Here is a 25,934-nt window from a genome sequence, read left to right on the forward strand (position 1 = left end):
TTCAGAACAAATAAATCTCAAAAATGCTATTTATATTCTACATATACGTAATATAAATTTTGGAATAATTCAAATTATCCGATATACATTTTTGTGTACTTATCAAAAAATTGAGAAACAATTTTGGTAATTCTTACATAATAATAAGCGTAAAGGCGAATTTAATTATAGGATTCAGAGAAAGATTATTATGAGCTTCTTACTGACATATGTGTAGAAAAAATTATAATTGAATCATTACGTTAAATAAAATATATTCTATATTCAAAATGTATGTATTTATGTAGTAATACTGTTTAGACTAACTAAACCATGCATTATCCGTCAGTATGTGAATTTAATGTACCTTTCCCTGTCAATTTCTAAAAACGGACGCACTTCCTTTCTTCATTTGATAAACAATACCTTTAAGGTACCATACTCTGGCGATAGGCAAAGGTGATCTTTCCTATCTATTTGCGGAACTCGAGTGGGGAACCGGCAGGTTAGACAAGCAACAGGTGATTGTCAGTTACCGGTAAACATTTGTAGTGTACACTTATGTTCTCCATTGTTTTCACTTTTATTACGGTGCATGTTCTACTCAGTCTGTATAATCGGATAAAAGGATAATAATTTTTTAAAGTATTACTACCGGCGCCGTGTAAACCGAGTGTTGTCGGCCTAAGTGGACTTTGAAATTTTTTATTGATAATTTATTGGCGCATCAAAATAAACTTTATTTAATGAGTGCTTCTAGTGTATTATTGCAAGTGTTTGACTATTTAGAATGTGAGCAAATTTTATAGGATTTCTTGGATTTACTTTACAAAATCAACAGTAAAGGTATGTTTTTATAATTTACATAATAATTTTTATTATTAATAATAATAACACCACCTTTAGATACTACCACCCAAGCAGTTTAGGAGTTTAAGTGATACGCTTCGATCTAGTATTACCTACCAATAATTTTTGAAAAAAATTTTATATTTCAGTAGACTATTGGATTTTAGTCTTTCGAAAATACTTTGATGTTACTTCCAGCATCGTGATCTAGTCCGGGCTATCTAATTGGCAGTAAAAGATTCTACAGTTTTTGCCAATAGATCACAAGGATACTATTATTATAATAGGTTAATTTGTGTCGTTTATTTAACAATAATGAAATGATGTAATTCGTTTTCTTGCCAATTGTCTTATTTGTGATCTTCTTTGTAACTAATTGTCATCCATTTCCCAAATATTCTAGCTTTTGACCCTTATAAACTTAAGAATGTAAACATCCCTATACATATTCTAATTTTTTTCATTCTACTTAATACTTTTTTGTAAAAATCTCGTCCATTTCTTTTTTAAGAATTTTCTCTGGTTTATCTAGACAATGTTCTAATTAATTCGTAGTCCGTCTAACCTGGAAACCTGCCAAAAATTTGATAATCTTATATTTGGTATAATATTATTATTGTTTCTTAGGACCTAATATCGCATTTACGTAGATATTTTTAACAAAATTAGAAAAATATAATTATTTGTTATACTTCAGTATTACACTTCAGAATTATGAATCTGTTTATTCCTTATTATTTTCTTGTTCCTGTCAGCTGTTTTTTTCCTGTATTGCTTATACTTGCACTACTTTTGTTTTAATTTTTAACGTATTGTTTTCCTTTCTCATTTTAAATTTTATTATTAGTGTTTTGGGTATTATTTTAATGATTGTATTATACTTATTTCCGGAAGGAAGAATATAAATGTATTTAGCAACAAATTTATTCATAAGTTAAAAATGAGGGTACGGTAGGGTCAATTACCGGGATAAAAATAAAGTCAATTTCCTTTAGTCGGTAGTAATAGGTATATCACAAAAAAATTTGGTGAAAAAAACTTGATAAAATGTATATTTATTTTAAATAAAAACCCTTTCGGACTAAATCACAGAACGTTTTAGGAATAAAAATTCCATCTTTAGATTACACGGTTGCTGATAATTTTATAGGATGTTAAAATTTTAAGTAGATTTACTTCATGGCTACGTAAACTCCTAACGAGAGTTACTGGTCCGGAGAAGGTTTTCACCCATCTATTTAGTGGCTTTAAACATGCATACCTAGTAGCAGCACTGAATTTGGAATATTTATTACGAAAACCTGTAATTTAGCCATAAAGGGTTCTTCTAAATAAATACACCTTTTGTAAAAGTTTTGAAAAAAGAGCTCATATTTTAGTTTCTACGGTGTTACCAGAGTAATCTCTTGAGTAACTGAGATTAAAAACTCTTATAAAAATGAGTGATTAGTTTTTACATTACTGGTTTAAAAGACATTTAAATTTTAAAATAACAGTTTATTTGTACATCAACAACATTTATCACTATTTTTTTAAATTTTGTAAACAATATGATCTTTGAGGAAGTAATCCTTCAACATCAATTTTTAAGCTCTGTTCCGTGCAGGTGTGAGACAGTACGGGAGGGAAGAAGCTCTAAACTGAATAGTAATCCATCAATAAAACGAGTTTTAATCAGGAATAACCAATGGTATACTATGTGATACAACATGACACAACAAAGGAGCTTCAGATATGTCATTAAATTTAGATTTGTCATACACACATACATACACCTATACACAGATCAGATTCACCGGTTAGGTTTGTTAGGATAAAATAGTCATAGAAACCATAACAATACGTTGGTGCTTAAATATATTATAAAAGCATTTTTATATATTCCTAATCAAATGTTTTCCATTGATGACACATCGTTTTAATTAAACAATAACAAAAGGAAGCGTTCAATGCACATTTTATACTCAAACAACACAACCTTGCAAAATAAAATTCTTATCAGTAAAATGTAATTTAACTATCTATTTAAATTATTTTATTAACAGATATGTAATTTCCAAGTATTGCTATATCATGGTACTTTATATTTCGTCGTTTTTTTTAATAAAGTTTTATTATATGTATCCTGCACATTATTTTGCAAGTTAAAATCCAATATGATACTTTTTCATTAAACACACCATCAACTAGTCTTAAACCATCAACTTAAACACACCATCCGATCGAAAATGATTTTAATTTTACGTGTAAAATAATGATTACAATAATCTTCCGAAACACTCATAAAATCACTAGCTAAAAAGGCGCTTTTTTTTAAATTACATTGTACTTGCAACAGGGTTTTGTAACTGTTGGATAAATCCCGAAATTGGGATAAACTAGTTTTACCAGAATACTTTCCATATTATAAAAATTGACTGGATAAAAGGCAAAATATATTGATAACTTCTTGATTTATTCGGGACATTTTGGATTTATCCAATGTTAAGTAGATAAAGCAGTAGTACATTATAATCTTTGGTATAAATAACACTACTTATGTTTGACTTGCATTTGTTTTCTTTTCTTTATTAAGAATCAACTACAAAATTGTTGCCCAAAAAATATAACTAAAATTACTTTATTCTTTTTTCTCTTTATTCGCGAAATAAGTGAGTACCTACTAATGTGATTTTTGTTACTTCTTTAGAATTGTGTACTACATATCCAAAATATTTATAAAATAGTAGGTATTTTGTTACCAGTTGATAACTTAAAATTTCTACTAAGCAGACATAATGAACATTCGAAATTTGTTCTAATCTAGTTGGAACAATTTTTTTTTATTTGAGAAATTTATATATCTGTTAGCATATTCATTTTATAAGGGTAAATTCACACCAACGCCATAATTTATTGCCAATTTATTATGGAAAGAAAAAAATTATTTATGTAGCTGTTTTCGAGAAACAGTAACCATAGCCATATCTCAGCAAGAAAAAGGGATACAGGGCCCATCTTGGCGGCATATTTTTTGCGAAGTAGTTCCTGTTGATTGGTATACTCACCAATCCAGAAAATCTACCCCATTTCCATTATCCCCTGACTCAAAATATACCCCCAGAAAACCGAGATATCGACCAAAAAGAAAACTACAAGGAATTGATTGTGAAACGTTGTGATTGGTGGGAGAAATGGATAAAAATAATAAACAAAATGCAGTGTGCTGATTTACTAATAAATTTCTTAAAATCTATACCCAAGGTGCGGACGTTATTTTTCAAGTCTAGACATCCACAAGTTGTGGCAAGCCGTAGCTGATTACAATTAAAAACATATATATTTTGGACTCGGTTTCTTTGCACAAGCTTATCAAAAATTAGTTCCTTATATTAAATCCGTAAGAAAACACAATCCACCTTGGTCAAGATTTTGTAAAATCATTGGTTCATACAAATTTCAAAAATGAGCTTTTCCGCCCGGGACAAAGGTTGGGTGATTCTGAACAAAAAAAGTCCGTAATAACTGTTCTCAAAGTTGATCGTTGTCGAGTTATAATAAGCGTTAATTTTGAAAAACGCGAAATCAGCAATTTTTGAAGCTCTGAAGCTCTGAAAACTGAAATATTTTTTTAGTTAAAAAGTACTTAATAGAAAAGTCAAAATTTTTGGCCGATATCTCGATTTTTCCGGGGATGAGTTTACGATAGGAGGATAATGGGGTAATTTTTGGGGATTGGTCAAGGTACCAATTAACAGCAATTAATTAGCAATAAAGTATGTCGCCAAGATGGGTCCTTTAACCCTTTTCATTGCCGAGATATAGCTATGGGTATGCTAGCTTTACCATAAGGTCACCATAATCATTTTTTCTCGGAAACGATTTCAGCAATAAGTTTGTTTCTTGGCGTAAAACTTTGGCAATGCTTTTTGGGGCATATGTTCCAAGGGTGTGTTTTGAGTTAGCGGATGATGAGGTTTGGGTATTGGTTAATATACCAATCAACAGCAATTAATTAGCAATAAAATGTGCCGCCAAGATGGGCCCTATACCCCTTTTCCTTGCCGAGATATAGCTATGGCTGTGCTAGATTTACCATAAAGTTAGCATATCCACTGTTTCTCGGAAACATCTACAGCAATAAATTTGTTCTTTCGGTAATAATTTGGCAAGAAATTATAGTGTTGGTCTGAGTTCGGCTTTATAAATTGGATATTCTAACTTTACCGACATGGAATTTCTATACATCACATATAGTGATTTTTAAAGTATTCATATATAAAATATAATTTGTTTTTTAATAACGTTTTTATTTTTATAGGATATTTGACATAGATTTTATTGGGATTTTTCATTAAAATAATCATTATAATTTCATTATGACAACTACGGTCATTCACAATTAGCTATTTGGAAAAATAAAATGTTCTTGGTTTATTTGTTGTATCATATTTTTACAACTTTTCAGAGTTTTAAGTAATTATGGAACCATCTTTTTTATCCCTTTTAATCTTTTAATCTGCTAAGTTAAAAACAATAGTAGATTAATCACTCTTTTATTATTCACGCTACTAGTGTCTGTTAACTTTTATTTATTAATTATGTTTAAAAATATACATTTTTATATATAAAATTTATTTCGGTGTTAAACTAAACAATTCTTACAGTGGTTTGTTTTAAATTTATTAATTTATAAATCTGTACTTACCCCAAGAAATTGAACCTAAATTAAGAGCTAGTCTTCATACGAATTCTTTTTAAGGCAATTAATAAATTCAACGTTAAAAAAAGTATACCTACCCTATACTTAATATTTGGTTTCTCAACATCGATTTCTGGATATTTTTTTTACCAGCACAAGTTATTTCTCTTTATTGTTTTAATCATAATGATACTTGTAGAATACGCTATATAACTAATAACTTTTTATCATCAGGTACCATTATGTAATAAGACTATTTCAGAAAAGTAATTTTTTCACACAAAGTTTGAGGATGGTATCTGAAAGATTTTGTTATATAAAAATATAATTTAATACTCAAAGATTAAGAAAAGTAAATATGTATGTTCCCTATAGAAGAAAAGGATGGGGATGATGAATGAGCTTATTACGAACAAAATAGTAATCATATTAAACCAAACGCTAAGTAAAGAAATAGTAATGGTTATGGGGGACACCAAAGCGAAAATTGGAAAAGACAGAGAGAGAGAGAGAAAGAGAGCTATGTATCTATAAGTATTTATCTAAATAAAGATAAAATAAAAGAAAAAACGGTATAATAATGACACAGTAGTCACATAGTCACAAGAAGTAGAAATATGTGGAATAAAATGACGAGAGTAAAAAACGAAGCAACAGGAAAAAATATACCTGAAGAGAATATGATAGTAAAATACGAATAAATAGATAACCAAGGTAAAACGGAACTACAACTTAAATTACTTATCGAGAACAAAGCCGAAAGGCGATAAAAACAATTCGTATGAAAACTTGAGAATATAAAGAAAGAAAATTAAAAGAAATGTAAGAAAAGTATACATTGTTCTGAAGCTATTTTCTTTTGGCATCTTAAAGCAATTACTATTTTAATGGGAATAAGCCACAATTGAAGTTTAAAATAAGTTTATTGGCGTTTAAATTTCCACCTCGTTTTTTGTTACTTGGTGAAAAATTCTTCTAATAACTTAATTTTATCTGACTCATTTATATTGACAATTCAGACATATATTATAAATTTAAAAGTAGATGCCTTTAAAATGATATTGCCAATATAGCTGAGTTGCGTTCCTGGGACGACTTTATTGTAAGATAGTTTATTCGATTAGATGAAATCAACTTTAACTTGAGAATATCCGTTGCTTGATCCAGTACAACACACATTTTTGGTCTCTTGGGCATTTATATTTATTAATTATTTATATTATTTGTTCAGAGATTCTGTGATGTTGATGTCATCTGCATATCCGACAACTTAAACAGATTTGTAGAAGATAGTACCATTAGTATTTATTTGAAACTCTCGAATTACTTTTTCTAGAGCAAGGTGAAATAAGAGACACAATAGTACATCACCTTATCTTAGTCCATTTTTGCAACAGACGCGTCTTAAAAAATCGTTCCGCATTCTGACCATGCTCCCTGTTCCTGTGAGTGTAAGTTCAGGTTCAGTTAGTTATAAATAGCATATACATATATATATATATATATATATATATATATATATATATATGTATATATATATATATATTAATATGTTTTTTATGGGTAAAAAAGCATACCCATAAAAAACATGTTTATATATTTTTTCCAAACGAGTCACAAGCACTTCTATTTTCTTATATATATATATATATATATATATATATATATATATATATATATATATATAGGAATACAAAATTAGTATTTCTTGGGTTTAGGTTCAATAAGTAATATTAAATTTGTTTTATTCGGTTTTAAAAATTTTGATGTTTTCGAAGTCAAATTTATGCTTCTTCTTATTTTCATGTTTTGTGAGCGCAGTGATATTGTTCGTCATATTTGTGAGAACGAATTCTGGATTAAAGCAGTTGACTGGTTTGCCCGATATAGACACCTTCACACTTAATACATGGTATCTCGTAAACAACATCTGATTTTTTTGAGTTTTGGAGTTTTTTTCTGTGTTTTTAGATTAGTGAAATATTTATTTAAAAGGTTGTTGCCTTTGAGAGCCACTATTATGTTATGTTTGGCTAAAAGATTTGCTAGTTGTCAGGATCAACCTTTTATATATGGAAGAGTTGTATACGTAGTCTTGATACTGTTCGGTTTATTGTTATTTGTATTGTTGTAAAATTTATTAGGTCTTGATTTAAAAATAGTTTCGATTAAATGTTCGGGATATGCATTATTTAGAAGGGCATTTTTTGCTTTTTTTTTTATCGCATTGGTCTGTATTCCGGATCTGTTAATTTTACGGATTTATCAGCAAGACTTATATTTACAGATTTCTTATGGGAGAATGGATGATGAGATTTATAGTTAAGATCTCATTTCATCTTATTTCTCATTTCATCTCATTAAACTTATGACAGATTCTCCTAAATCTTCCAGAACCAGTTGAGCAATGACAGTAGTAAATATAAAACTCTTAAAGTCATAACATAAGTCCACTTTACCTTTTCCAAAAAACACCTACGATACGCCCATATAAAAATAATTATATACTAATGACAGTAAACTATGAGATATCAGATATCAATTTTTACTTCTGTCAATTCATTAATGTCAGTGCCCCGTTTTACGTTTTGGTAAGTTTTTTTATATATTTTACAATAACCATTTGTTTCCTGCCAAAACGTTAATTTCAATGGACAATAAAACCTAGTTCCAAATTTAATATCATTTATTGAACCCAAACCCAAGAAATACTAATTTTATATATATATATATATATATATATATATATATATATATATATATATATATATATATATATATATATATAGATATATATATATATATATATATATATATATATATATATATAAGAAAAAAGAAGTACTTGTGACTCGTTTGGAACAAATATATAAATGTTTTGGATGCGTTGGAGTCAATAAAAGGGCTATTGGTTAACTATTTTTTATCTCGAGCTTTCAATTATGTTTACAATTATTATCAAGAGCTGCTAAAAAATACAAAATATATTACAAAGTTGAACTAGAAAGAAAAAAATTTTTTGGTAACTCACCAAATAAAATTAGTTTGGTTAATAAAATTGCTGCTAACATATTTAAAAAATAATTATTATAAAAATGTTCTTATCTAATAAATGTTTCTCTGAAAGTTTCTCTATAATTTTGAAAAAGTTTCTTAACACAAAAACAATTGAATTTATAAATAAGTTAGAATAGCGACCAATTACAATTAAGCCTCAATGTCATAAATGCCAACTTAAAATTTTTAATTTTGACAATTATGTTGCCAAAAATAAAATTTTGTTTAAAAATTATTTTTTGTTTAGTAGCAAAAAAGAAGAAGATTTATTCACCATTGATAGATGTCTGAAAAAATGTAACAAATATATGGAAAATTAAATTAAAATGTGATATTTTACTGGTTTCATATACTTATAAACTACAAAGAAATAATATAAGTAATTATAAATTTTACTTAGATTTTGAATTTCTGATCTTTTGTTTAAATTATTATCACTTTTGCTAATACAAACCATTTCCAAAAAATTCCTTTTGAATTTATTACTTTCACTACACAAAATTTTAATGTTATCAAAATCCATAATATGGTCTTTATCGATTACATGCTCTGCCAAAGCACAAGATGGTTTTTTAATTCTGCAATCAGTTTTATGACAAATAATGCGCTTTGAAAGATTTCTTCCGGTCTCACCAACATACTCAGCTTCACACTGAGTACAACTAATGCTGTATACTACATTTGTTTTACCTAATTTGTCTATAGGATACTTAGTTTTGGAATATAAAGATGAAATAGTTTTGATGTTCTTTGTTGCTATTTTTATATTGTTAATAACCTTTAGTGTTTGTATTAATTTAGGTGTTAAAGATGGTATAAAAGGTAGTGAATGATAATAGATGTTCTGATTGTTGGATACAATGTTCTGAGATTTAACAAAAAATGGTGTATTTATATTAACAATATTAGAAAAAAGCATCCTATGTAGCATATCTGGAGGATAAGAGTTTTCAATTAAAATATTTTTTAACAATTGAAGATCTTCTTGTAGATAATCTGGATGAGAAAGCTTTAAAACACGTTCTTTTAATCCTGTTATATGGTTCATTTTCATCTTATTTGGATGATGAGAGTAATAGCTTATAAATCTATTACTACATATGGGTTTTCTGAACCATCTGGTTTTCAACATATTGTCTGTATTTCTTACAATTCTCATGTCAACGAATGGTAGAGAATTGTCTACCTCTTCCTCAACTGTAAATTGTGTATGTTGATTATGATTGTTGAAAATGTTGTGAAAAAGTGCCAAAACTAAATCATCTACATATCTTTTAATAAAAGGAATGAAAAAAGTGAAATTGTTGATACAACCACTGATAACATCATCAATGACATAGATACTTAGAATGGGTGAAAGACTAGATCCCATAGGACTACCAAAAATTTGTTTATAAAAGACATCATTAAATAAAAAAATATTAGACTCAAAAACAAAGTTGATAAGTGTTTTGAAATGTAATAAGTCAATATTAGTATGTTGCGAAATCTCATTCTACAATACGTACCACAATCGCACGTACAATAAAATGAGAAAGGTACTTTGTGCAAGAGAACTAAAATTGGACTTGAGAGTTAGGCTGGCAAGGTGTTATATTTTCTCGACTCTGCTTTATGGGATAGAAGCATGGACACTTAATGCGTCGACTGCTAAAAAGTTGGAAGCATTTGAAATGTGGGTGTATAGAAGAATCCTGAAGATATCATGGACCGAGCATGTAACAAACAACGAAGTCATGAGAATAATCAACAAAAGAATGGAAGTATTGGAAACCATCAAGACACGAAAGCTGCAATACCTGGGGCATGTTATGCGTAATGAGAGATACAACCTACTTCAATTGATTATACAAGGGACAATCCAGGGCAAGAGAAGTGTAGGAAGAAGAAGAATCTCATGGTTGCGTAACTTGAGGGAATGGTACGGATGCACATCAATTGAACTATTCAGGGTAGCAGCATCTAAGATCAGAATAGCCATGATGATTGCCAACCTCCGTCGCGGAGATGGCACGTGAAGAAGAAGAACAGACTAAGTAGGTACAATAAATGTTGTGTTGCTAAAACCTAATAAGTACCAAAGAATAAACTTGGAAATAAACAACGAATATTATACACAACAGTGGAAAGTATTAATATATGTAAGCCTCTAGAATAAAGAATATTCTTTATATAAACTTTATTTCTTATCTACATAAGATCAGTATACTCAGTTGTTTGGCAAAAGTATAAGAAATAAACCAAAACTACGCATTTATCAATCCAGTGAATGTAAACATAATACAAATATAGGCTCCCACTGCAGATAAAGACGACGAGGAAGTAGAGACTCTCTACCAAAGCATAGAGGATATATTAGAACGAATACCTAAACACGAAGTCAGCATCATAATGGGGGATTTCAATGCAAACTTGGGGCCGAACGGAAAACGTCTCTAATCGGACCTTTTGGGTTAGGACAAAGAAACGAAAAAGGTGACAGACTAGAAATTATAAACTACCACCGAGGAGATTGTATACATGGAAGGCACCAGCAGATAAACCCCATAACGTAATTAGAAACCAGATAGATTATATATTGGTAAATAGAAGATTCAGAAACAGTTTTAAATCTGTTAAAACATATCCAGGAGCGGACATTGAATCTGACCACATACCTTTAGTGGGAGTCATGGATGTGAGACTGAAGACAACAAAGAAAAAGTCTAGACCTAACTACGACATGACAGCCCTGCAACATCCGGAAGTTAAAAAGCAAGTGGGGGAATATATTAACAATCAAGTTAAGCAACTAAAAGAAGAAAATAACATCCAACGAGAAATCAATCAATTCGAAGAAATAATTAAGAAAACTAAACAAGATCTGCTAAAACCAAAAAAAGAAACAAAGAAGAAATCTTGGATGACTCCAGAAATCCTTCACTTAATGGAACGCAGAAGGTTAATTAAAGGAAATAAAGATGAATACAAAAAAATGCAGGCTTACATCAGAAGAAAAATAAGAGAAGCTAAAGAAAAAGAAGCTGTAGAGAAATGTAAAGAAATAGAAAGACTACAAGCCAAGCATGACAATTTTAATGTACACAAAAAGGTAAAAGAAATAACGGGTACTTTTAAAAAGAGAACACAAATGAAACTCATAGACACCAATGGAAAATTAATCATTGACACCCAAGAGATGAAGGACAAATGGAGAATATATTGGGAGACACTTTTTCAAGATCAAAGAACGGATTATAGGCATCCATTTTCAGAGAGGATGACGGACCCGGACATACTTAAATCCGAGGTAGAAGAAGCAATAAAACGGATGAAAAGCAGAAAAGCTGTAGGGCCTGATAATATCGAAGCTGAATTTTTAAAACTCTTGGAGGATGAAGGAATAAATTGGATCACGGCTGTCTTCAATAAAATATACAATACAGGAATCATCCCTGATAAATGGCTAGAATCAGAATTCATAGCGATACCTAAAAAACAGGGGGCTAAAAAGTGCGAAGAATATCGAATAATCAGCCTAATGAGCCACATGTTGAAACTGTTTCTTAGAGTCATCCATGGAAGAATTTATAAGAAGTGCGAGGAACAAATATCAGACAGACAGTTCGGCTTCATTAACGCAGTGGGTACCAGAGAGGCACTTTTCGGAGTACAGGTACTGATTCAAAGATGCAGGGACGTTAACTGCGACGTATACGCGTGCTTGATCGACTATGAAAAGGCATTTGACAGAGTTCAACATCAAAAGATGATAAACATTTTAAAAGAAGCAGACCTGGATGACAAAGACCTCAGAATAATTTCAGAACTATACTGGAATCAGACCGCATACATGAAAATTAACGGAGAAGAAACAGATCACATAAAAATACTACGCGGAGTTAGACAGGGATGTATTCTATCGCCGTTGATATTTAATATGTACTCAGAAAAAATTTTTAACGAGGCTCTTTACGGAATAGACGAAGGCATCCTTCTAAATGGTGAAAGAGTAAACAATGTTAGATATGCCGACGACACCATGGTGATAGCAGATAGTTTAGAGGGACTTCAGAGGCTAATGGACAGAATAAACGAGTACAGTCAACAGTACGGACTAAACATTAATACCCACAAAACCAAACAAATGATTGTCAGCAAGGAGAATATAAATGGGGCTCATCTATACATTAATGGGACGCAGATAGAGCGAGTAAAAGAGTATTGCTACCTGGGAACTATTATAAACGAACAGTGGAGCAATGTACAGGAAATAAAGTGCCGCATAGGAAAGGCAAGAACGGTCTTTAACAAAATGAGCGCCATCTTCAAAAGTCACAACATATCCCTGGATACAAAAATGAGACATTTGAGATGCTATGTTTTCTCTGTGTTGTTGTACGGGGCGGAGGCATGGACGCTTACAGACACCACTATTAAAAAACTTGAAGCATTTGAGATGTGGCTTTATAGAAGAATGCTGAGAATATCATGGACAGCAAGGATCACGAACAACGAAGTTCTAGAAAAAATGAAGAAGGAACCAGAGATTGTGTTTACGATCAAACGCATAAAATTGCAATATCTGGGACACGTTATGAGAAATCAGCACCGTTACTCCCTGCTGCAGTCTATATTGCAAGGTAAAGTCAAAGGTAAGCGGGGACCCGGTAGAAGGAGAATATCATGGCTGCGGAATTTAAGAACATGGTTTAAGAAAACCTCAACGGAGCTGTTTCGAGCCGCAGCGAGCAAGGTCATGATTGCCAATATGATTTCCAGCATCCGAAACGGATAGGAACCAGAAGAAGAAGAAGACGCATTTATAATTTTTTTGTAAATATTCTCTAAACATCCGTTTACTGAAGTGGGGTGAAAAGTAAATCAACTGGAAATTAACAGAAAGCGGGTAAAGAGGAGTCCCAACAGAAACCTGACAACAAGAGATAGCTAAGACTATGAGAGTAAAACATATTAGGGATGCTAGCAGCATAGACACAAAACTATGGAAGTTGTAAACTATAAAGCAATCGCAAAATATTTATTACAGCCAAATTTACTTGAACTTTCGGTAATTTCGATTTTAATACCACATAAATATATGTTGTAAATAATTTATACATACATTTTATGGGATTCTTTTACAAAACCAATGGCCTTTTGCTTCATGAATTATAAATTTTACAACCATTCGTTAAGTGTCGTATATTCTAATTGATATAAGCTAAGTATTGGACACAAAGAACTTAAGCAAATAAAAAAAAAATCTCTAGCACACAAACCGGATTATCTTACAAAAATAGCTCAAGAGTAAGTAAACGAATAGCCATTGATACTTGTATAAAGTAGTTTTTACAATCACTTTTCCCTTTAAACAAGTTTATTATAATCGCTTAATCCGTTTAAGTAATTCTATTTGAATAGACTTGAAGGTTATTTTCGTTTTCATTAATATAATCTTGTACTGATGACTGAGAACCGAATGATTGAACTGACACAGTTATTTTTATGTTTCTATTACATCTGGCACGAATAAAAAATATGATTAAATATAATTATTATAACTTTCATTAACGCAACACAATTGCATTATGGTTATATTATTTTAAGACTAACATTTATTTATTTTCGTAAGATCAAAGTTAATAACAGGTATAAACAGGTACTCCTAAAGCTTTTCAATAAATTATCCTTAATTTCACTAAATTATCAAGGACACTGGAATAGAAATGGAAAGAATTAAAAGTAAACAATTAAAGCGCGTAACAAAAAATAAAATATCAACCTTTTCGAAGAAAATTCGTAAAACTGAATTTCGTGTAAGCTGCTCCCAACATAACTTTGATAAGAAAATAACAAATATCAGAGATTGTCTAAATGTCCTAAGATAAAGCAGCTACCAGTTAGCGTAACAGCAGGGTGATTAACATACCTATCTGTATGTTTTTTAAGTCCGCTATCATGTTGTGTAAGTGTTTCTTCAGGTTCATCTTCACATCCTTTTATGAATCATAATCAGTGTCTGAAGCAATTGGAAGGGGGACTAAGACGTAGTGGATGTTTCTTCGCATAAGTAACAACGATGCGAAGATTCTGTTCCATTGATGTTTCAAATTCATTTCGGTTTCTTTACTATGTTGGAGTTTAAAGAAACTCATCAACCTCCAAAATAAAACGATAATTACACAATCCACAAGGAAAATGGAATTACTGTAGTTGGATGTATACCATGAATCATAAACACTTTTATTTAAAACATTTTTTATAAAAGGTACATATATTCTAAAATATCCCTTTCGGGTTACATCACAGAACGTTTTCGGACTAATGTCCATCATCAGTGCAGTTACCAGGTATACATGAGGGAAGTCACTAGATATGAGGGTAAAAGCCCTCATAAAAAGGATTTTTAACCTGATACCCACATATACCCACATTTAATTTTCAAAAATTATTTATTACCCGAGTAGTAGCTAGTAGTGCGGGTTTTCAAGTTATTTTGAAAGTCAATTAGCTATACTTTAAAGGAATATTGGACATTTAGCTCAATGGGTCCCAATACATAACTTTTCGATTAGTTAAAATGAAATTTTCGTTTTCTTTTCACATATTTTTGTTCAGAAATTGTTATAAAAACACTGTTGTTACTATATAGTTTTTACAAACGTAAAGCATTGAACAACAAAGTACCTATGTAGAGAAACATATATTATCCATGTTTTATATCTGATGTACCACTGTAGAGAAAAAGTTGGTCAACGTTTAAAGACGCACTATCTTTTACGCTAAGCTGGTCTCAGGCCCGACTAACGAAACATCCCATGTTAGACATATTCGTGTGCAACTTGACAATGAACCGGCCGACTGTTTCTAGTTTCTATGACCGGAATTCAATAGTGCCAATCTTCCCGTAGACAACTTAATAGTCGAAAATATCTATAAAAAAATTTTGTTCTCGGAACTTTTGGCCACGTTTTCAACATTTCGTCCTACTGTGCGGCTATTCTTTTACAATGACATAAGCGTGAATGTCTCTTGGGCTAAATAAACGAACATTTATACTATTTTTTTGTTCCAATGTAAACTGAACCATAAGTTCAGGAAATGCGATTGATAATAGTTGTCTTGAACTTAATGTCATTTCATATACAGTAAATTAATTTGGTTCGTGTAATTTTTAATTATCTTCGTTCTCGTTAGTAGTCGAAATTGTGACTGACTATTTCTGGACATCGTTAAGTGGAATTATACGATGTAGGTAAAACATAGCTATATCGTTTGATTACATTAATGAGATTTCCGTTATATGAATTTATATTAAAATGTAACAATAAAACACTGAAAACTTTGTTTTCAAACTTCCACAAAATTTATTTTAAATTGTTATCACTACAGCTGTTTCGGCTGATTGCCTTTCTCAAGTGGCAGCACTTGAGAAAGGCAATCAGCCGAAACAGCTGTAGTGAAAACAATTTAAAATAAATTTTGTGGAAGTTTGAAAACAAAGTTTTCAGTGTTTTATTGTTACATAAAATGAATTTCCATCAAGTAACGGTCGAATCCATCAATTATATTTAAATGTTAATGTTATATATTTAAATTATATTTAATGGCTTAACATTAGTAAATTAAACAATTTTGTTTTTTTTTCCAACGTGTTCTGTAGATGTTACCATTGGTCCTTCAAATACTTAAGCTCACATATAAGGATGCCAGTTAAAGTTCTTATGACTTCTCTTTTTTTTTTTCAAATAGTACCCTTTCCTAGTAACAGTTTGTGCATATTCGTTTACAGTATATTGTCAAGGAATGACTCCGGCCACCGAGTGTTAAGTAAAAATTTCTTATAAAATTGATAATATACCTACTGCTAAAGAGTATTATTGGCATATGATTCTCAGCAATCTTTCAACCCATTAGCACTCTTTGTTAGCACACATAAATCCTAAAACAAAGCGACTACAGCATTTTAAAAAACATTGATTTAAATGACTAAAATGTAATGGCTTAATTGACAAATATTTATCATTTATTTTTCTGCAGCAATGATTCAAAAACCATGTTTAAACTACAATTTTCTTCAATTTATTTGTTCCTAACCTTGATACTAATGACAAACAACTTTACACAAAAAAATACCGTGCCTCGTGACTGTAACAAATTTAGAAATATTTAGGTAATTGCAGAAAAAACTACGTAAAAACGACAGCGCACTTAGAAAAAGAGACTAGAAATTCTTTGGTTAAACGCTAAATAATTACACGGCTGATGAAATTTATTTGGTAGTAATACCAGGAAACTCTTAATGACAATGGTAGGTATTTGGAATATTGATTTTAAAAGGTTAAATTATGCCTCGTTCATAATGTACTGTTTGTGTTTTAGTTTAGAGTATTATATTAACCGAATAACTATTGGTAAAGTGAATGTATTACATATAGAACCCTCCATACAAGGCTTTTACTGCAAAAATATTTGGTTAATAGTAGGTAGTACTTATATACTATTACAGTACCTATGTGAATGCGCTCTGCGAGAAACATAATGTTTATTATCGGATATTATTCAAACAATCATGGTGTACAAAAATTTAACAAAATTATTTATTATTTTTATTCCTTGTAAGAAGAATAAATTGTAAAAACACGTCTACTTTGTAATAGCACTAATAGCCAAAACGAAAAGCTTTTAAAAAAGACTATTTACTTTTTGTCCGAATAAAGAACATCTAATAAACACTTTATAGGTATAGTTATTATATAACACATTATAGTTATTGTATAAAACGCTTAAAATCGAATACTGTAAAAAACATACAGGGTAGTGCCATGTGCCATGTGAACGAAAATGTCAAATGAGTGGCAAGTTGAGGTCTAAATAATTAAACAAAACAATACAGTTGATAAACATTGATATTATTCTTTAAACTATCTATTTCGACTAAATTTAAAAAGTGTTACCGATCTATCAAATTATACAAAATTGTTTAAAGTGTTAAGTGAAGAGTGTTATTCCTAAACTACTCAAAATTTAAGAAAACAATGAGATAAAGGTGTCACATGGTTCTTAAAGGTACTTTTTTTTTTATAAAATATCAGCTCATTTTCTTCAAAATTAGATTATGTCCAACTCCTATGTAGTATTTACATTCGCCATTTTTTCCAAAACCAAAAATACTTAGGTCTACCAAAATTTTTTTCAAAACATTACGAGTACTTAAGTCCTTGCGCCTTGTTTTCGTTTCGTAGATGTGTATTATTTAAAAATGAGAGGGATATAGAAAGAGAGAGATGTTCATTTTATGTGTATTTTAAGATTATATTTGGAGGATATAAGCTTGTTTAAAAAGTGAATGTGGATGTAAACAGTAATAATATCGGATGATTATCAGGTACCAGTTTTACCTTGTTCTAGAGACAAAAAGGAATGGAATAAACGTGATTTAAAAAATCCATAATCTCAATTCAGTATAACAGTGCTAAAAAAACACGGACACTGTTTTGCAATCACATTATGCAAAATTTCTTGCAGTAAGGATGATATTCAAATTAAGTTAAAATCTTATGTGCATATACCTATCTTACATTTTTAATCAATTTTTTTTAATTTAAGTTTTTTTTGATAACGTATATAAATATAAAACAGTTGCACAACAAAACAAATGTTTAATAAAGAACATAACTCAAAAACCTTATCTACTTTTTAATCAATAAATGAAATATCTTCGTTTAGGGACAAGTCAACAGCAGTTATTTTTTTAAGCATATGGTGCCAAGACCTGAAAAAAGGAGTGGTTATCACTTTTAATAAACTAAAAAACTTTTAAATATAACAAATGACAACAAACAAGAAGTTATTGATAAAACAGAATTTTTTTTGTAGTAAATATTTTTTTCTAATCTAGCCTAATTAAAAGAACATGGATAAGTTTTTTATTATGAAGGTTTTAATATATTTTTATTAGAAATAAAATAAAGTAAAAATGAAGTTCATTTCTTTTGTTTTAGAAGTGAAGCACAACAAATATCACATTTTCACAATACGACACTTTGGACTTAGTTTTGGAATAGTGCTCTTCATATTTTGAGACCTATCTATAGTGTATTTTTATGTATGAGAGAGTAATAAAACAATAAATTATGTATGCAAATCCCTAAACTGTTGATACGGGTGACTCAATGAAAAACAGATATTTGTCAACAAGTTTACAGAAGTATATAGGAAAACAATTTTAAATTGAGTATGACCACCAGGTATAAAGGTTGGAGCAGAATAGAATACAATAGTTGTGAGGCTTACTAATCCCTAAATAAGGTGGCCAGTGTCGGAGTGATGGAGGTTAACAGGTACTAATGAATTTGCAAGAAATGTAAGATGTTTATTTTATTGGTTATATATAACCAATAAAAGTTTAATAAGTACCTATCTATTTGCAAAATAAAGTTTAATTCTTTAGATAAAATAAAACGTTTTATTTTATCTATTTGCAAAATAAAGTTTAATTCTTTGCCTATTTGCAAAATAAAGTTTAATTCTTTAGATAAAATAAAACGTTTTATTTTATCTGAAATGAGTGCATTCCACGAAGTAAGGGTTTCAACAATCAAACATTTAATTCTTTAATTCCAGGAATCTACGACAGTAATTGACTAGATAATTACCTTCTAAACTTATTCCACAGAAAATGTGATAGTGGGTTTTTCCATTTTGTATATAGGAAGGTCCAAGTGGCGTATTCAAAATTCTTAACAGTTCACTAAAAGTAGGTACTTCAGTTGCAAGGTGCAGTTTATTGTGTATACTAGTGTTATGGAAAATTTGGAAGTGCCGTGTAAACGCCGAAAAATTGGTCCTCTAACAGTTAATGAAAAAACATTAATATTTAATTGTTTTAAATCATTTACAGACAAACGTTTATGTGAAAGTGTTGATGAGACCGTTGAGTTAGTTAGCAGTACACTTGGTGTTGGGAAATCTACGATTTACAGAGTTATTAAAGAAGAGAAATGTGGTAGTTTTCAAATGCCACGTAATGCTCCAGGGAAACCAAAATCTCAAATAGAATATCATTTTAAAGAAGGACTTCGACGGAAAGTGCATGAATTCTTCTTTAGACAAGAATTTCCAACATTGGATAAAGTTCTTGTCTCAGTTCGAGATGGTAAGGATTACCCAGAAATGAGTCGAAGTACGTTATGGAAACTTTTAAAAGAAATAGGCTTCCGCTGAAAAAAGAATCCCAGAAAGTCTATTTTATTAGAAAGAAGCGATATTATCATATGGAGAAGACATTTTCTAAGAACCATAAAGGAAATGAGAAACCAAAAAAGAAAAATATTTTATCTTGATGAAACATGGATCAACGAGGGTCATACACCAAATAAATTTTGGCAGGATGAAACGGTTACAAGTCAAAGGCATGCTTTTGTAAATAACTTATCTACTGGTTTAAACCCACCATCAGGAAAGGCACGCAGGCTGATAATAGTACACATTGGCAGTTCAGACGGTTTTGTTGAAGGTGGTTTATTAACTTTTGAATCAACTCGTACCGGTGACTACCATGAAGACATGAACGCTGATGTCTTTCAAGAATGGTTCGAACAAATGATAGATCTTCTTCCTAAGAACTGTGTAATAGTAATAATTATGCAAGTTATCACTCCAGACTTATAGAAGGACTGCCCACAATCAAGTGGTTAAAAAAAGACTTGCAGAATTGGCTGAGTTCAAAAAATATTACGTACCATCCCGGATCTATACGAAAGGAACTTTATTCGTTGTGTGCCCTTCATAAAGAAAAATTTAAAAAATACCAAATTGATGAAATTGCCAAAAATCGTGGAATGACAGTACTTAGATCCCCACCATATCATTGTGAATTAAACCCGATTGAACTGGTATGGGCACAGATAAAGAGTGAAGTTTCAAGAAAAAATACCACTTTTAAAATTCATGATGTTAAACAGTTGTTTTTGGAGGCCGTAAATAATGTAAAACCTGAAAACTGGGAAAAGGCAGTAAATCACACTATTAAAGAAGAGGAAAAAATGTGGAAGCTGGACAATATTACTGATAAAATGATCGAGCCAGTTATTATAAATCTTGGTTCTGAAAGTTCATCTTCTGAATCTGATTTGGATTTGTAACAAGTAGCTGTAAGTTTTATATTAATATTTTTATTCATCTATTTAACATACCTTAGACGGTTTTAAAAACTCTTTTTCTCTTTTGTAATTTTTAAAAATTAAAAAAAATGTGAATTTTTTAAAACCCTTTTTAATGTAGGCCAGTCAGTTCTAATATAGTGTGTGATAAAAGAGGTCACTTTTGTTTACATACACATAACACTTTATAACACTGAAATAATTCATTTATTTTTTACAATTATTCAAAGTAATTTTTAAATTAATCTTGAGCACGCCCATGGAGTGGTCGGAGCTACCAGTTAAAATTATGCTAATTACTCTCTCGTTCATAAAAATAAACTATAACAAGAAACCCTAGTGATAAAAAATATCTCCATAACTCAAACTCATTTAATTTGAGTGTCAATAGTCTTCGGACCCATGATACTGATAGTATCATGTTCAGACCAACAACCCTTATAATTCTAATTGTAAATTTCTTACTGTGAAATATAACCTTTAAACTTTAAATAATAGTAAGCATAGTAAAAGAATTATCATTGTTATTTTTAGTAATTACTATTTAAATGGGAATAAGCCTCAATTAAAGGTTAAAGTAAGTTTATTGACGTTTCAATTTCCACTTCGGAAATAGTTCTCGATTTCCGAAGTAGAAATTGAAACGTCAATAAACTTACTTTAACCTTTAATTGTGGTTTATTCCCATTTAAATAGTAATTACTTTAACATGCCACAAGAAAATAGCTTCATAACAATTGTTATTTTTATGGATCAATCCAGATTTTTGGAATTCAGAATTCTTTTGTTGTCTTGTTTTTATCCATATCCAAAACTTTTGTATTTTTATAGTTTAACGCTTTAGGACTGAAACTGTAAAATAACGAATTACATAACATAAAAACCCCTGTAACAAATTAAAACTTTATTTAATTTTTTTCAAATAGGTACCTATGTTACGTACATATATTTAGATTTTCTATAGAATTAGTAACAAGCTAAATCAATTTAATATAATGGATATGTATGTTAAATAAAGATATTATGTTAAATTGATATGATGTTAAATTAAGAATATAAAGTCACCAAAGCGGTTTTCTTTTATGCATTTTTGCTATCTTTTCTATATGTTATACATAGCGATACGAGTATAAGTTGTCAAAAAAGAAAATATATATAATATATGGTTTTCTTTTTTGACAACTTATACTCGTATCGTTATGTTTTATTATGTTAATGACCATGGTAATATAGTTCAACTATGATATTTCAGATGCTTATACAAAAGTTACATCTTAATTTAGTTTTTTTTTATTTAAATTAACGTGCAGGTGACGTGTATGGCCATTAGCACGAGTTACAGTTTTCTGTTTACATGGTAATATAATATAAATTACAAAATAATATAGGTAACATTTAACATAAAGAAAAAAATTAATAAATCAAAAAGTTAAAACTACCTACCCACGTCTCGATAAGACCACCCAACTGTTGTAACCGACAACTTTGGTTCCGACAACGTTGGACCCGACGGTTGGTGTTTATGTAGATTTGTTGGCCTAAAAAAAAATTGTTACATCCGGAATTGGCAGATGTTGAGTGAGGAAGTCAACTGTCGGATGTCGCGGTTGTACAACCAAATCGGTCGCCCAACCGTCAGGTACAACTTTTTTTGTCAGTAAACAAGCCTACACACACTCACACCAACCGTCGGGCCCAACGTTGTTGGAAACGGCAGTTGGTTGGTTTTGTCGGGACGTGTGTAGGCCGTTTTAACAGAACATTTATATTTTGTTTAACAGTTGCATTTTGGCATAAAAAGTACATTCGATAAGTATGTCTGATTCGGAGAGTGGTATTACAATGTTAGAGGGGTATGTTCTATACGCAATATCCGTATGCCGTATGTAACCTATATTTCTTCGAGATAAACTGGGATACGTAAGTAGGTTCACTGAGGGTTTAATTTCATGCAGCGTTGAGGTAACTTTATTCCAGTGAATCTGCCAGGTGAATAGATTTAGCTTCTTCAGTGTAGCTTTTAGATCGTTGTAGATTTGTATATTAATAATGGTGTCCATGGATGATGCGTTATTTTTAGCTTTTTTGTTACCAATAATTACGAGATGGGATAGTACCCATATCACAGTTACTGTTGTATTTTGGTTTATAAGAAGCTGATATGTGTCATGAATATCTTGGACGAGAGAATGATTGCTGGATATAGCATTGTAACGGGATTTAATTAAGCATCAGATTCAAGTAATCTTTTTAATAACGTGACACACATTTGCCAAAATATATTATTTGTTTTGAAAATATCGGTGTAACTGGAACGCGCTCTGACCTAGTGAAATTTGCAATGTAATCAAAAGCTTATTAAATAATGTGTACAAACTAAACAAGTAAAAACAATAATATATCAACAAGCGCACGGGAGGTAAATAGCTGGAAATCACGGGATTAGTATTATTATCAATATTGTGAAGAATGAAGAATCAAGAGAACGGTCTAAGTTAGTCAACGTCAACTGAGTACTATTTAGTATTGTACTTGATTCTAATAAACTAAACTATGAGTATCTAGTGTTTTAAATAAATATACCACACGAGACCAAAAGAGAAGCATTATTTATTACATGGCGATCCTGAAGTGGTAGAAACCAGGAATCTTCCAGAAATCTTCATCCAGAGAAGCTCAAGATGAGAGGAATATCATACTGAAAATTTATATGGAAAAATGAAGTAAAGTATTCATCACCATAATGGATGATATATGGAAGGCATTGTACCAGTTTAAAAATAGAAAATGCATCAGCAGTTAAGAAAATTCCCGCCAAATTCCGGTCCAAACCCGCCCGGAGCCCCGCGACAGCAGCCCAGTTCATAATAATGGACAATAAATGGAAAAAATGGATAAATGGACAAAAGTGAAATAACAAAAACCATATATGAAATATATTATGTAAGTAAATTTTATTTTTTATCCCTTATATAAATTATGCAGTCTAACAGAAATTATTACTTAGTATTTGAATATAAGAATTTAACTAAGTCAAGTTCAGAATGTTGAGTACATAATTTTTTTATTGATTTTAAAAGTACAGAAAATAATTTTCAAATTATCGCAAATAACTGTTTATATATCAAATTCTATTTTTTAATGAAAGAAATGTGCCATATAATTTTATTTACTAAAGGTATATTTTTAAAAATATTTATATTTGACCATGAAAATATACTGTGACTAAGTCGGAAAATATTAAATTACGACATGAATTTGCTTAAATGGCAAATTCTTCAATTAATATAGACGAAGAAATCGGATATGACTTTATTTAACTATTTAGCTATAATAAATTAGGATATTTAGAATTATTGTTACATTTATAAGGAAGAAAAACGAATTTAAAAGAACTTTTAAAGACAATTTACCATGGCATCAGAAAAATTTTCATTATGTTGGAACAATTTCCACGAAAATATGAGTTCAGGAATAAATTCATTATGGAAGAGTCAAGATTTTGTAGACGTAACGCTTTCAGCACAAGGAAAATGCATAAAAGCGCATAAAATGGTTCTTTCGGTTTGTAGCCCATATTTTAAAGAAATTTTTATGTCAAATCCCTGTCAACATCCTATAGTAATTTTGACAAACGTGACTTACGAAGCACTAAGAGACTTACTACAATTTATATACCATGGAGAAGTACAAATTAGACAAGAAAATTTAAATACCTTCATTGAAACAGCCGAATCATTGCAAATACAAGGACTCACTGGAGATAGAAAAGTTTTAAATGATAATAATATTATGGAAATTTCGGATAAAGATTATACTCAAAATGTAAAAGATTTTAAACCAGTTTCTCTACCTGTGACAAAGAAACAACAACCTATAAAGAAGGAAGAACATAGCGACACAGAGCAAGAAATAAGTATGGCTCTTACAACAAACGAATTTTTAAATATCGCAAGCAAGGTGTTACCCAGTGAGTTTGATGGAAAAGCAGGTAAACTGCAGTCATTTTTAGATGCACTAGAACTCCTTGAGAAAATAGCGATAGGACACGAGGAGACAGCGACAACATTAATAAAGACAAGATTAACGAATAAGGCCAGAAACGTTATAGCTACAGAGGATACAATCGCAAGAATAGCAGAGGTACTGAAGAGAGAACTGAGAGGCGACAGTCCAAAGACGGTAATAGCTAAATTTTCGAAGAAAAGACAAGGACATAAAAATGCAGAGGTCTATGCATCTGAAGTTGAAGAATTAGCGGAACAGCTCAAAGTTGCATACGTAGCGGAAGGAATGTCATTGGAACTAGCGAAAAAATACACAACGGAGGCAGTAGTAGCTGCAATGAAACGTAACGTCAACACAGAAAAAGCTAAATTCATTTTGGAAGCATGTAACTTTTCAACCACACAAGAGATAATAAACAAATTTTTATCGATCGACGAGACAGAAGATAGCACACAAGGAAAAGTGTTAAATTACAGGAACAAATACCATTTTGATATGAGCAAAGAAAGTAAGAATACAATATATGGATATTATAAAAATAAATTCGAAGAAAGAAAACAATATAGAAACAAAAATTATAGAAATATAAGTGAATATGAAAGACATAATACGAAGATATATCGTAATAGAAACAGAGGAGATTGGCAATCACAACGTAGAACAAAGAATAATCAATGGAAACAGGTGAGATGCCACAGAAATAGAGGCACAGCAAGAGCATATTACGCACCGCATGTGAATACGAATACAGTGACAGAAGTAGATTTTTGACAGAAATGTAGGCAAACTGCATATGGTTCGACCTTAATGGTTGAAACCTACGTCGAGCAGGAGGCTGCTAAGAGGATAAGCTAGGGTGGTACTTGAATCCCAACCCGCTGAGAGTCCTGCGTCTCCAGCACGACACTACAGTAACTACAGAATGGATTAAAATTGCGGAACGAATTTTGAATATTGATTTTTTTTAATGAAGTAAATGGAAAAATGATTGAAAAAGAAGTTTGTCACAATGAAAGACGATTCCCTACAATTATTTTATTTATATGCAAGAGAAGAAAAGATGTTGAGTAAATTAAGTACGCACAAAGGCGAAAAATGATGAACAGATTATTTTGAAAAGTATATGTCAGTATTATTACATATTTGGAGAAATTAATTTCGAGATCGAACAGAAACAGATACAGTAATATAGAAACAAGAAGTTCCGAAGGAAT

The 25,934-nt window shown here is 30.5% G+C and overlaps 1 protein-coding gene across 1 annotated transcript in view; it reads left to right on the forward strand.

Annotated features, from left to right (window-relative positions):
- Window positions 1–536: 536 nt before the first annotated feature.
- The window catches only part of LOC140443479 (ras-GEF domain-containing family member 1B-like), a 1,395,894-nt gene continuing 1,370,496 nt past the window's right edge, over window positions 537–25,934 (forward strand). Inside the window, exon 1 of the mRNA XM_072534788.1 lies at window positions 537–825. The gene's annotated coding sequence lies outside the window, so the exon portion shown is untranslated. The remainder of the gene's footprint in view (window positions 826–25,934) is intronic.

This window comes from Diabrotica undecimpunctata, chromosome 6, assembly GCF_040954645.1.
Source record: "Diabrotica undecimpunctata isolate CICGRU chromosome 6, icDiaUnde3, whole genome shotgun sequence".
NCBI classification, from domain to species: domain Eukaryota; kingdom Metazoa; phylum Arthropoda; class Insecta; order Coleoptera; family Chrysomelidae; genus Diabrotica; species Diabrotica undecimpunctata.